This window comes from Mixophyes fleayi, chromosome 10, assembly GCF_038048845.1.
Source record: "Mixophyes fleayi isolate aMixFle1 chromosome 10, aMixFle1.hap1, whole genome shotgun sequence".
NCBI classification, from domain to species: Eukaryota; Metazoa; Chordata; class Amphibia; order Anura; family Limnodynastidae; genus Mixophyes; species Mixophyes fleayi.
The window spans coordinates 44,477,162-44,491,226 of NC_134411.1; the positions used below are offsets into that span (position 1 = coordinate 44,477,162).

Genomic DNA, 14,065 nt, shown 5'->3' on the forward strand with positions numbered 1-14,065 from the left:
CGGGTAATAATGCACAAGTATTTGGAAGAGAAGCTTGAATCTTTAATCATTGACATACTGTCTGTTAATCCAATATTTCCATTATTTACTTATCTGCTAAACACTTTAAAGAAAATGACTCATGTTAAAATCATAGTCGAATGACAGCTCTCAGTGACTTTGCAGATCCTTCTAAATATGGAGCAATTAATGTTCAGCTAAGCACTTGGAGTTGTGGCTGTGTTAAACACTTATTTGTAGCCAAGTTGTTAAGGTGTTCTGATGTTTAATTATCAATAACACCTAATGACTTCTTTTTCTCACTAACCAAGCACTTTCTTCATAATCTATCTTATTACAAATATAGTCAAATGACTGTTCTCAGCGACTTTTAAATCCCTACAAAATACAGAAATAAAATCTCCACCTGAGCACTAGATTTCAAGAGGTTATTGTGGCCAGGAGGTTGATGAGAGGCAAGTTCAAATGTCAGTGACATCTCATGGTCTCTATTTTTCACCTACAAAGCACTTTTTTGTGTTCTCTTGTGCTGCAAACATAGTAAAATGACAGATTTCGGTTACTACGCTATCCCCCTAAAATACTGAAAAAATTCAATCTGTGAATCAGCACACTATTAAATTTATTCCTGTACATTTATTTTGGAAACTAGGCAAAGGTTCACCAAATTCACGGTTCTTTGGACAAACTTACAAAGCATGCACTTAATTCTGCATATAAATCAGATAAAAAATCTTGTTCCAAATTCTTTTTTTTTAACACAAGTGTTTACCTGTTTAAACCAAAATAAATATGTTGCAGGGTGCCATCAGATAAATGCAATTCAAATTGACTCTTTTGTGGCCTAAAGTCTGAGAGAATTATTTCCAAAAACCTCTTGGAAAGGGCTAACTTGGTGTAATGGCAAGCACTTTTGATCACTTAATTCAGAGATCCGAGTTCTAATCTCGTTGGGACCTGATGATTTCTTTATCTGACCTACAAAGCACTTTAGTAACAATCTCTATTATTTCAAACATTGTCAAGTAAGAGTTTCCACTCATTATGAAATTATCTTAAAATGCAGAAAATGTCATTTCCAGCAAACACATTTTTCATCACCAGTAGTCGTGGCCGAGTGGTTAAGGCGATGGACTTGAAATCCATTGGGGTTTCCCCGCGCAGGTTCAAATCCTGCCGACTACGGTTTAGTTTGTCATCTTCACTGAAAGATGCGCATGGTTGGTTAATTGTTATTACACCTTGTATCAATCTTAAATTTAATCCTGGAAAGAGAAATATGGACAGAAGTGTTCCAGCAGCGTATGAGGGTTATTTAAATTATTTAGCAAGTGGTAGTTGAATGTCAATGGCAGAGTGATCCATTCAAGATTTCATGCGCTGGCAACAATTTTTTAGCTTGTCGTCATTACAGAGAAAATGTGAGATCGGGTAATAATGCACAAGTATTTGGAAGAGAAGCTTGAATCTTTAATCATTGACATACTGTCTGTTAATCCAATATTTCCATTATTTACTTATCTGCTAAACACTTTAAAGAAAATGACTCATGTTAAAATCATAGTCGAATGACAGCTCTCAGTGACTTTGCAGATCCTTCTAAATATGGAGCAATTAATGTTCAGCTAAGCACTTGGAGTTGTGGCTGTGTTAAACACTTATTTGTAGCCAAGTTGTTAAGGTGTTCTGATGTTTAATTATCAATAACACCTAATGACTTGTTTTTCTCACTAACCAAGCACTTTCTTCATAATCTATCTTATTACAAATATAGTCAAATGACTGTTCTCAGCGACTTTTAAATCCCTACAAAATACAGAAATAAAATCTCCACCTGAGCACTAGATTTCAAGAGGTTATTGTGGCCAGGAGGTTGATGAGAGGCAAGTTCAAATGTCAGTGACATCTCATGGTCTCTATTTTTCACCTACAAAGCACTTTTTTGTGTTCTCTTGTGCTGCAAACATAGTAAAATGACAGATTTCGGTTACTACGCTATCCCCCTAAAATACTGAAAAAATTCAATCTGTGAATCAGCACACTATTAAATTTATTCCTGTACATTTATTTTGGAAACTAGGCAAAGGTTCACCAAATTCACGGTTCTTTGGACAAACTTACAAAGCATGCACTTAATTCTGCATATAAATCAGATAAAAAATCTTGTTCCAAATTCTTTTTTTTTAACACAAGTGTTTACCTGTTTAAACCAAAATAAATATGTTGCAGGGTGCCATCAGATAAATGCAATTCAAATTGACTCTTTTGTGGCCTAAAGTCTGAGAGAATTATTTCCAAAAACCTCTTGGAAAGGGCTAACTTGGTGTAATGGCAAGCACTTTTGATCACTTAATTCAGAGATCCGAGTTCTAATCTCGTTGGGACCTGATGATTTCTTTATCTGACCTACAAAGCACTTTAGTAACAATCTCTATTATTTCAAACATTGTCAAGTAAGAGTTTCGACTCATTATGAAATTATCTTAAAATGCAGAAAATGTCATTTCCAGCAAATACATTTTTCATCACCAGTAGTCGTGGCCGAGTGGTTAAGGCAATGGACTTGAAATCCATTGGGGTTTCCCCGCGCAGGTTCAAATCCTGCCGACTACGGTTTAGTTTGTCATCTTCACTGTAAGATGCGCATGGTTGGTTAATTGTTATTACACCTTGTATCAATCTTAAATTTAATCCTGGAAAGAGAAAAATGGACAGCAGCGTATGAGGGTTATTTAAATTATTTAGCAAGTGGTAGTTGAATGTCAATGGCAGAGTGATCCATTCAAGATTTCATGCGCTGGCAACAATTTTTTAGCTTGTCGTCATTACAGAGAAAATGTGAGATCGGGTAATAATGCACAAGTATTTGGAAGAGAAGCTTGAATCTTTAATCATTGACATACTGTCTGTTAATCCAATATTTCCATTATTTACTTATCTGCTAAACACTTTAAAGAAAATGACTCATGGTAAAATCATAGTCGAATGACAGCTCTCAGTGACTTTGCAGATCCTTCTAAATATGGAGCAATTAATGTTCAGCTAAGCACTTGGAGTTGTGGCTGTGTTAAACACTTATTTGTAGCCAAGTTGTTAAGGTGTTCTGATGTTTAATTATCAATAACACCTAATGACTTCTTTTTCTCACTAACCAAGCACTTTCTTCATAATCTATCTTATTACAAATATAGTCAAATGACTGTTCTCAGCGACTTTTAAATCCCTACAAAATACAGAAATAAAATCTCCACCTGAGCACTAGATTTCAAGAGGTTATTGTGGCCAGGAGGTTGATGAGAGGCAAGTTCAAATGTCAGTGACATCTCATGGTCTCTATTTTTCACCTACAAAGCACTTTTTTGTGTTCTCTTGTGCTGCAAACATAGTAAAATGACAGATTTCGGTTACTACGCTATCCCCCTAAAATACTGAAAAAATTCAATCTGTGAATCAGCACACTATTAAATTTATTCCTGTACATTTATTTTGGAAACTAGGCAAAGGTTCACCAAATTCACGGTTCTTTGGACAAACTTACAAAGCATGCACTTAATTCTGCATATAAATCAGATAAAAAATCTTGTTCCAAATTCTTTTTTTTTAACACAAGTGTTTACCTGTTTAAACCAAAATAAATATGTTGCAGGGTGCCATCAGATAAATGCAATTCAAATTGACTCTTTTGTGGCCTAAAGTCTGAGAGAATTATTTCCAAAAACCTCTTGGAAAGGGCTAACTTGGTGTAATGGCAAGCACTTTTGATCACTTAATTCAGAGATCCGAGTTCTAATCTCGTTGGGACCTGATGATTTCTTTATCTGACCTACAAAGCACTTTAGTAACAATCTCTATTATTTCAAACATTGTCAAGTAAGAGTTTACACTCATTATGAAATTATCTTAAAATGCAGAAAATGTCATTTCCAGCAAACACATTTTTCATCACCAGTAGTCGTGGCCGAGTGGTTAAGGCGATGGACTTGAAATCCATTGGGGTTTCCCCGCGCAGGTTCAAATCCTGCCGACTACGGTTTAGTTTGTCATCTTCACTGTAAGATGCGCATGGTTGATTAATTGTTATTACACCTTGTATCAATCTTAAATTTAATCCTGGAAAGAGAAAAATGGACAGCAGCGTATGAGGGTTATTTAAATTATTTAGCAAGTGGTAGTTGAATGTCAATGGCAGAGTGATCCATTCAAGATTTCATGCGCTGGCAACAATTTTTTAGCTTGTCGTCATTACAGAGAAAATGTGAGATCGGGTAATAATGCACAAGTATTTGGAAGAGAAGCTTGAATCTTTAATCATTGACATACTGTCTGTTAATCCAATATTTCCATTATTTACTTATCTGCTAAACACTTTAAAGAAAATGACTCATGTTAAAATCATAGTCGAATGACAGCTCTCAGTGACTTTGCAGATCCTTCTAAATATGGAGCAATTAATGTTCAGCTAAGCACTTGGAGTTGTGGCTGTGTTAAACACTTATTTGTAGCCAAGTTGTTAAGGTGTTCTGATGTTTAATTATCAATAACACCTAATGACTTCTTTTTCTCACTAACCAAGCACTTTCTTCATAATCTATCTTATTACAAATATAGTCAAATGACTGTTCTCAGCGACTTTTAAATCCCTACAAAATACAGAAATAAAATCTCCACCTGAGCACTAGATTTCAAGAGGTTATTGTGGTCAGGAGGTTGATGAGAGGCAAGTTCAAATGTCAGTGACATCTCATGGTCTCTATTTTTCACCTACAAAGCACTTTTTTGTGTTCTCTTGTGCTGCAAACATAGTAAAATGACAGATTTCGGTTACTACGCTATCCCCCTAAAATACTGAAAAAATTCAATCTGTGAATCAGCACACTATTAAATTTATTCCTGTACATTTATTTTGGAAACTAGGCAAAGGTTCACCAAATTCACGGTTCTTTGGACAAACTTACAAAGCATGCACTTAATTCTGCATATAAATCAGATAAAAAATCTTGTTCCAAATTCTTTTTTTTTAACACAAGTGTTTACCTGTTTAAACCAAAATAAATATGTTGCAGGGTGCCATCAGATAAATGCAATTCAAATTGACTCTTTTGTGGCCTAAAGTCTGAGAGAATTATTTCCAAAAACCTCTTGGAAAGGGCTAACTTGGTGTAATGGCAAGCACTTTTGATCACTTAATTCAGAGATCCGAGTTCTAATCTCGTTGGGACCTGATGATTTCTTTATCTGACCTACAAAGCACTTTAGTAACAATCTCTATTATTTCAAACATTGTCAAGTAAGAGTTTCCACTCATTATGAAATTATCTTAAAATGCAGAAAATGTCATTTCCAGCAAACACATTTTTCATCACCAGTAGTCGTGGCCGAGTGGTTAAGGCGATGGACTTGAAATCCATTGGGGTTTCCCCGCGCAGGTTCAAATCCTGCCGACTACGGTTTAGTTTGTCATCTTCACTGTAAGATGCGCATGGTTGATTAATTGTTATTACACCTTGTATCAATCTTAAATTTAATCCTGGAAAGAGAAAAATGGACAGCAGCGTATGAGGGTTATTTAAATTATTTAGCAAGTGGTAGTTGAATGTCAATGGCAGAGTGATCCATTCAAGATTTCATGCGCTGGCAACAATTTTTTAGCTTGTCGTCATTACAGAGAAAATGTGAGATCGGGTAATAATGCACAAGTATTTGGAAGAGAAGCTTGAATCTTTAATCATTGACATACTGTCTGTTAATCCAATATTTCCATTATTTACTTATCTGCTAAACACTTTAAAGAAAATGACTCATGTTAAAATCATAGTCGAATGACAGCTCTCAGTGACTTTGCAGATCCTTCTAAATATGGAGCAATTAATGTTCAGCTAAGCACTTGGAGTTGTGGCTGTGTTAAACACTTATTTGTAGCCAAGTTGTTAAGGTGTTCTGATGTTTAATTATCAATAACACCTAATGACTTCTTTTTCTCACTAACCAAGCACTTTCTTCATAATCTATCTTATTACAAATATAGTCAAATGACTGTTCTCAGCGACTTTTAAATCCCTACAAAATACAGAAATAAAATCTCCACCTGAGCACTAGATTTCAAGAGGTTATTGTGGCCAGGAGGTTGATGAGAGGCAAGTTCAAATGTCAGTGACATCTCATGGTCTCTATTTTTCACCTACAAAGCACTTTTTTGTGTTCTCTTGTGCTGCAAACATAGTAAAATGACAGATTTCGGTTACTACGCTATCCCCCTAAAATACTGAAAAAATTCAATCTGTGAATCAGCACACTATTAAATTTATTCCTGTACATTTATTTTGGAAACTAGGCAAAGGTTCACCAAATTCACGGTTCTTTGGACAAACTTACAAAGCATGCACTTAATTCTGCATATAAATCAGATAAAAAATCTTGTTCCAAATTCTTTTTTTTTAACACAAGTGTTTACCTGTTTAAACCAAAATAAATATGTTGCAGGGTGCCATCAGATAAATGCAATTCAAATTGACTCTTTTGTGGCCTAAAGTCTGAGAGAATTATTTCCAAAAACCTCTTGGAAAGGGCTAACTTGGTGTAATGGCAAGCACTTTTGATCACTTAATTCAGAGATCCGAGTTCTAATCTCGTTGGGACCTGATGATTTCTTTATCTGACCTACAAAGCACTTTAGTAACAATCTCTATTATTTCAAACATTGTCAAGTAAGAGTTTCCACTCATTATGAAATTATCTTAAAATGCAGAAAATGTCATTTCCAGCAAACACATTTTTCATCACCAGTAGTCGTGGCCGAGTGGTTAAGGCGATGGACTTGAAATCCATTGGGGTTTCCCCGCGCAGGTTCAAATCCTGCCGACTACGGTTTAGTTTGTCATCTTCACTGAAAGATGCGCATGGTTGGTTAATTGTTATTACACCTTGTATCAATCTTAAATTTAATCCTGGAAAGAGAAATATGGACAGAAGTGTTCCAGCAGCGTATGAGGGTTATTTAAATTATTTAGCAAGTGGTAGTTGAATGTCAATGGCAGAGTGATCCATTCAAGATTTCATGCGCTGGCAACAATTTTTTAGCTTGTCGTCATTACAGAGAAAATGTGAGATCGGGTAATAATGCACAAGTATTTGGAAGAGAAGCTTGAATCTTTAATCATTGACATACTGTCTGTTAATCCAATATTTCCATTATTTACTTATCTGCTAAACACTTTAAAGAAAATGACTCATGTTAAAATCATAGTCGAATGACAGCTCTCAGTGACTTTGCAGATCCTTCTAAATATGGAGCAATTAATGTTCAGCTAAGCACTTGGAGTTGTGGCTGTGTTAAACACTTATTTGTAGCCAAGTTGTTAAGGTGTTCTGATGTTTAATTATCAATAACACCTAATGACTTCTTTTTCTCACTAACCAAGCACTTTCTTCATAATCTATCTTATTACAAATATAGTCAAATGACTGTTCTCAGCGACTTTTAAATCCCTACAAAATACAGAAATAAAATCTCCACCTGAGCACTAGATTTCAAGAGGTTATTGTGGCCAGGAGGTTGATGAGAGGCAAGTTCAAATGTCAGTGACATCTCATGGTCTCTATTTTTCACCTACAAAGCACTTTTTTGTGTTCTCTTGTGCTGCAAACATAATAAAATGACAGATTTCGGTTACTACGCTATCCCCCTAAAATACTGAAAAAATTCAATCTGTGAATCAGCACACTATTAAATTTATTCCTGTACATTTATTTTGGAAACTAGGCAAAGGTTCACCAAATTCACGGTTCTTTGGACAAACTTACAAAGCATGCACTTAATTCTGCATATAAATCAGATAAAAAATCTTGTTCCAAATTCTTTTTTTTTAACACAAGTGTTTACCTGTTTAAACCAAAATAAATATGTTGCAGGGTGCCATCAGATAAATGCAATTCAAATTGACTCTTTTGTGGCCTAAAGTCTGAGAGAATTATTTCCAAAAACCTCTTGGAAAGGGCTAACTTGGTGTAATGGCAAGCACTTTTGATCACTTAATTCAGAGATCCGAGTTCTAATCTCGTTGGGACCTGATGATTTCTTTATCTGACCTACAAAGCACTTTAGTAACAATCTCTATTATTTCAAACATTGTCAAGTAAGAGTTTCCACTCATTATGAAATTATCTTAAAATGCAGAAAATGTCATTTCCAGCAAACACATTTTTCATCACCAGTAGTCGTGGCCGAGTGGTTAAGGCGATGGACTTGAAATCCATTGGGGTTTCCCCGCGCAGGTTCAAATCCTGCCGACTACGGTTTAGTTTGTCATCTTCACTGAAAGATGCGCATGGTTGGTTAATTGTTATTACACCTTGTATCAATCTTAAATTTAATCCTGGAAAGAGAAAAATGGACAGCAGCGTATGAGGGTTATTTAAATTATTTAGCAAGTGGTAGTTGAATGTCAATGGCAGAGTGATCCATTCAAGATTTCATGCGCTGGCAACAATTTTTTAGCTTGTCGTCATTACAGAGAAAATGTGAGATCGGGTAATAATGCACAAGTATTTGGAAGAGAAGCTTGAATCTTTAATCATTGACATACTGTCTGTTAATCCAATATTTCCATTATTTACTTATCTGCTAAACACTTTAAAGAAAATGACTCATGGTAAAATCATAGTCGAATGACAGCTCTCAGTGACTTTGCAGATCCTTCTAAATATGGAGCAATTAATGTTCAGCTAAGCACTTGGAGTTGTGGCTGTGTTAAACACTTATTTGTAGCCAAGTTGTTAAGGTGTTCTGATGTTTAATTATCAATAACACCTAATGACTTCTTTTTCTCACTAACCAAGCACTTTCTTCATAATCTATCTTATTACAAATATAGTCAAATGACTGTTCTCAGCGACTTTTAAATCCCTACAAAATACAGAAATAAAATCTCCACCTGAGCACTAGATTTCAAGAGGTTATTGTGGCCAGGAGGTTGATGAGAGGCAAGTTCAAATGTCAGTGACATCTCATGGTCTCTATTTTTCACCTACAAAGCACTTTTTTGTGTTCTCTTGTGCTGCAAACATAGTAAAATGACAGATTTCGGTTACTACGCTATCCCCCTAAAATACTGAAAAAATTCAATCTGTGAATCAGCACACTATTAAATTTATTCCTGTACATTTATTTTGGAAACTAGGCAAAGGTTCACCAAATTCACGGTTCTTTGGACAAACTTACAAAGCATGCACTTAATTCTGCATATAAATCAGATAAAAAATCTTGTTCCAAATTCTTTTTTTTTAACACAAGTGTTTACCTGTTTAAACCAAAATAAATATGTTGCAGGGTGCCATCAGATAAATGCAATTCAAATTGACTCTTTTGTGGCCTAAAGTCTGAGAGAATTATTTCCAAAAACCTCTTGGAAAGGGCTAACTTGGTGTAATGGCAAGCACTTTTGATCACTTAATTCAGAGATCCGAGTTCTAATCTCGTTGGGACCTGATGATTTCTTTATCTGACCTACAAAGCACTTTAGTAACAATCTCTATTATTTCAAACATTGTCAAGTAAGAGTTTACACTCATTATGAAATTATCTTAAAATGCAGAAAATGTCATTTCCAGCAAACACATTTTTCATCACCAGTAGTCGTGGCCGAGTGGTTAAGGCGATGGACTTGAAATCCATTGGGGTTTCCCCGCGCAGGTTCAAATCCTGCCGACTACGGTTTAGTTTGTCATCTTCACTGAAAGATGCGCATGGTTGGTTAATTGTTATTACACCTTGTATCAATCTTAAATTTAATCCTGGAAAGAGAAATATGGACAGAAGTGTTCCAGCAGCGTATGAGGGTTATTTAAATTATTTAGCAAGTGGTAGTTGAATGTCAATGGCAGAGTGATCCATTCAAGATTTCATGCGCTGGCAACAATTTTTTAGCTTGTCGTCATTACAGAGAAAATGTGAGATCGGGTAATAATGCACAAGTATTTGGAAGAGAAGCTTGAATCTTTAATCATTGACATACTGTCTGTTAATCCAATATTTCCATTATTTACTTATCTGCTAAACACTTTAAAGAAAATGACTCATGTTAAAATCATAGTCGAATGACAGCTCTCAGTGACTTTGCAGATCCTTCTAAATATGGAGCAATTAATGTTCAGCTAAGCACTTGGAGTTGTGGCTGTGTTAAACACTTATTTGTAGCCAAGTTGTTAAGGTGTTCTGATGTTTAATTATCAATAACACCTAATGACTTCTTTTTCTCACTAACCAAGCACTTTCTTCATAATCTATCTTATTACAAATATAGTCAAATGACTGTTCTCAGCGACTTTTAAATCCCTACAAAATACAGAAATAAAATCTCCACCTGAGCACTAGATTTCAAGAGGTTATTGTGGCCAGGAGGTTGATGAGAGGCAAGTTCAAATGTCAGTGACATCTCATGGTCTCTATTTTTCACCTACAAAGCACTTTTTTGTGTTCTCTTGTGCTGCAAACATAGTAAAATGACAGATTTCGGTTACTACGCTATCCCCCTAAAATACTGAAAAAATTCAATCTGTGAATCAGCACACTATTAAATTTATTCCTGTACATTTATTTTGGAAACTAGGCAAAGGTTCACCAAATTCACGGTTCTTTGGACAAACTTACAAAGCATGCACTTAATTCTGCATATAAATCAGATAAAAAATCTTGTTCCAAATTCTTTTTTTTTAACACAAGTGTTTACCTGTTTAAACCAAAATAAATATGTTGCAGGGTGCCATCAGATAAATGCAATTCAAATTGACTCTTTTGTGGCCTAAAGTCTGAGAGAATTATTTCCAAAAACCTCTTGGAAAGGGCTAACTTGGTGTAATGGCAAGCACTTTTGATCACTTAATTCAGAGATCCGAGTTCTAATCTCGTTGGGACCTGATGATTTCTTTATCTGACCTACAAAGCACTTTAGTAACAATCTCTATTATTTCAAACATTGTCAAGTAAGAGTTTACACTCATTATGAAATTATCTTAAAATGCAGAAAATGTCATTTCCAGCAAACACATTTTTCATCACCAGTAGTCGTGGCCGAGTGGTTAAGGCGATGGACTTGAAATCCATTGGGGTTTCCCCGCGCAGGTTCAAATCCTGCCGACTACGGTTTAGTTTGTCATCTTCACTGTAAGATGCGCATGGTTGATTAATTGTTATTACACCTTGTATCAATCTTAAATTTAATCCTGGAAAGAGAAAAATGGACAGCAGCGTATGAGGGTTATTTAAATTATTTAGCAAGTGGTAGTTGAATGTCAATGGCAGAGTGATCCATTCAAGATTTCATGCGCTGGCAACAATTTTTTAGCTTGTCGTCATTACAGAGAAAATGTGAGATCGGGTAATAATGCACAAGTATTTGGAAGAGAAGCTTGAATCTTTAATCATTGACATACTGTCTGTTAATCCAATATTTCCATTATTTACTTATCTGCTAAACACTTTAAAGAAAATGACTCATGTTAAAATCATAGTCGAATGACAGCTCTCAGTGACTTTGCAGATCCTTCTAAATATGGAGCAATTAATGTTCAGCTAAGCACTTGGAGTTGTGGCTGTGTTAAACACTTATTTGTAGCCAAGTTGTTAAGGTGTTCTGATGTTTAATTATCAATAACACCTAATGACTTCTTTTTCTCACTAACCAAGCACTTTCTTCATAATCTATCTTATTACAAATATAGTCAAATGACTGTTCTCAGCGACTTTTAAATCCCTACAAAATACAGAAATAAAATCTCCACCTGAGCACTAGATTTCAAGAGGTTATTGTGGTCAGGAGGTTGATGAGAGGCAAGTTCAAATGTCAGTGACATCTCATGGTCTCTATTTTTCACCTACAAAGCACTTTTTTGTGTTCTCTTGTGCTGCAAACATAGTAAAATGACAGATTTCGGTTACTACGCTATCCCCCTAAAATACTGAAAAAATTCAATCTGTGAATCAGCACACTATTAAATTTATTCCTGTACATTTATTTTGGAAACTAGGCAAAGGTTCACCAAATTCACGGTTCTTTGGACAAACTTACAAAGCATGCACTTAATTCTGCATATAAATCAGATAAAAAATCTTGTTCCAAATTCTTTTTTTTTAACACAAGTGTTTACCTGTTTAAACCAAAATAAATATGTTGCAGGGTGCCATCAGATAAATGCAATTCAAATTGACTCTTTTGTGGCCTAAAGTCTGAGAGAATTATTTCCAAAAACCTCTTGGAAAGGGCTAACTTGGTGTAATGGCAAGCACTTTTGATCACTTAATTCAGAGATCCGAGTTCTAATCTCGTTGGGACCTGATGATTTCTTTATCTGACCTACAAAGCACTTTAGTAACAATCTCTATTATTTCAAACATTGTCAAGTAAGAGTTTCCACTCATTATGAAATTATCTTAAAATGCAGAAAATGTCATTTCCAGCAAACACATTTTTCATCACCAGTAGTCGTGGCCGAGTGGTTAAGGCGATGGACTTGAAATCCATTGGGGTTTCCCCGCGCAGGTTCAAATCCTGCCGACTACGGTTTAGTTTGTCATCTTCACTGAAAGATGCGCATGGTTGGTTAATTGTTATTACACCTTGTATCAATCTTAAATTTAATCCTGGAAAGAGAAATATGGACAGAAGTGTTCCAGCAGCGTATGAGGGTTATTTAAATTATTTAGCAAGTGGTAGTTGAATGTCAATGGCAGAGTGATCCATTCAAGATTTCATGCGCTGGCAACAATTTTTTAGCTTGTCGTCATTACAGAGAAAATGTGAGATCGGGTAATAATGCACAAGTATTTGGAAGAGAAGCTTGAATCTTTAATCATTGACATACTGTCTGTTAATCCAATATTTCCATTATTTACTTATCTGCTAAACACTTTAAAGAAAATGACTCATGTTAAAATCATAGTCGAATGACAGCTCTCAGTGACTTTGCAGATCCTTCTAAATATGGAGCAATTAATGTTCAGCTAAGCACTTGGAGTTGTGGCTGTGTTAAACACTTATTTGTAGCCAAGTTGTTAAGGTGTTCTGATGTTTAATTATCAATAACACCTAATGACTTCTTTTTCTCACTAACCAAGCACTTTCTTCATAATCTATCTTATTACAAATATAGTCAAATGACTGTTCTCAGCGACTTTTAAATCCCTACAAAATACAGAAATAAAATCTCCACCTGAGCACTAGATTTCAAGAGGTTATTGTGGCCAGGAGGTTGATGAGAGGCAAGTTCAAATGTCAGTGACATCTCATGGTCTCTATTTTTCACCTACAAAGCACTTTTTTGTGTTCTCTTGTGCTGCAAACATAGTAAAATGACAGATTTCGGTTACTACGCTATCCCCCTAAAATACTGAAAAAATTCAATCTGTGAATCAGCACACTATTAAATTTATTCCTGTACATTTATTTTGGAAACTAGGCAAAGGTTCACCAAATTCACGGTTCTTTGGACAAACTTACAAAGCATGCACTTAATTCTGCATATAAATCAGATAAAAAATCTTGTTCCAAATTCTTTTTTTTTAACACAAGTGTTTACCTGTTTAAACCAAAATAAATATGTTGCAGGGTGCCATCAGATAAATGCAATTCAAATTGACTCTTTTGTGGCCTAAAGTCTGAGAGAATTATTTCCAAAAACCTCTTGGAAAGGGCTAACTTGGTGTAATGGCAAGCACTTTTGATCACTTAATTCAGAGATCCGAGTTCTAATCTCGTTGGGACCTGATGATTTCTTTATCTGACCTACAAAGCACTTTAGTAACAATCTCTATTATTTCAAACATTGTCAAGTAAGAGTTTCCACTCATTATGAAATTATCTTAAAATGCAGAAAATGTCATTTCCAGCAAACACATTTTTCATCACCAGTAGTCGTGGCCGAGTGGTTAAGGCGATGGACTTGAAATCCATTGGGGTTTCCCCGCGCAGGTTCAAATCCTGCCGACTACGGTTTAGTTTGTCATCTTCACTGAAAGATGCGCATGGTTGGTTAATTGTTATTACACCTTGTATCAATCTTAAATTTAATCCTG

The 14,065-nt window shown here is 35.3% G+C and overlaps 10 non-coding genes across 10 annotated transcripts; all 10 read left to right on the top strand.

Moving 5' to 3' along the window:
• The first annotated feature begins 1,103 nt into the window (after nt 1-1,103).
• Nucleotides 1,104-1,185, top strand: TRNAS-UGA (transfer RNA serine (anticodon UGA)). The gene has a single exon. It is a non-coding gene; the product is annotated as a tRNA-Ser (tRNA).
• A 1,346-nt stretch (nt 1,186-2,531) lies between these two features.
• Nucleotides 2,532-2,613, top strand: TRNAS-UGA (transfer RNA serine (anticodon UGA)). The gene has a single exon. It is a non-coding gene; the product is annotated as a tRNA-Ser (tRNA).
• Nucleotides 2,614-3,948: 1,335 nt separating this feature from the next.
• On the top strand, nt 3,949-4,030 carry TRNAS-UGA (transfer RNA serine (anticodon UGA)). The gene has a single exon. It is a non-coding gene; the product is annotated as a tRNA-Ser (tRNA).
• A 1,335-nt stretch (nt 4,031-5,365) lies between these two features.
• On the top strand, nt 5,366-5,447 carry TRNAS-UGA (transfer RNA serine (anticodon UGA)). Its single transcript has one exon. It is a non-coding gene; the product is annotated as a tRNA-Ser (tRNA).
• A 1,335-nt stretch (nt 5,448-6,782) lies between these two features.
• On the top strand, nt 6,783-6,864 carry TRNAS-UGA (transfer RNA serine (anticodon UGA)). The gene has a single exon. It is a non-coding gene; the product is annotated as a tRNA-Ser (tRNA).
• A 1,346-nt stretch (nt 6,865-8,210) lies between these two features.
• On the top strand, nt 8,211-8,292 carry TRNAS-UGA (transfer RNA serine (anticodon UGA)). The gene has a single exon. It is a non-coding gene; the product is annotated as a tRNA-Ser (tRNA).
• A 1,335-nt stretch (nt 8,293-9,627) lies between these two features.
• On the top strand, nt 9,628-9,709 carry TRNAS-UGA (transfer RNA serine (anticodon UGA)). Its single transcript has one exon. It is a non-coding gene; the product is annotated as a tRNA-Ser (tRNA).
• A 1,346-nt stretch (nt 9,710-11,055) lies between these two features.
• On the top strand, nt 11,056-11,137 carry TRNAS-UGA (transfer RNA serine (anticodon UGA)). Its single transcript has one exon. It is a non-coding gene; the product is annotated as a tRNA-Ser (tRNA).
• Nucleotides 11,138-12,472: 1,335 nt separating this feature from the next.
• TRNAS-UGA (transfer RNA serine (anticodon UGA)) lies at nt 12,473-12,554 on the top strand. Its single transcript has one exon. It is a non-coding gene; the product is annotated as a tRNA-Ser (tRNA).
• Nucleotides 12,555-13,900: 1,346 nt separating this feature from the next.
• On the top strand, nt 13,901-13,982 carry TRNAS-UGA (transfer RNA serine (anticodon UGA)). Its single transcript has one exon. It is a non-coding gene; the product is annotated as a tRNA-Ser (tRNA).
• Nucleotides 13,983-14,065: the final 83 nt, after the last annotated feature.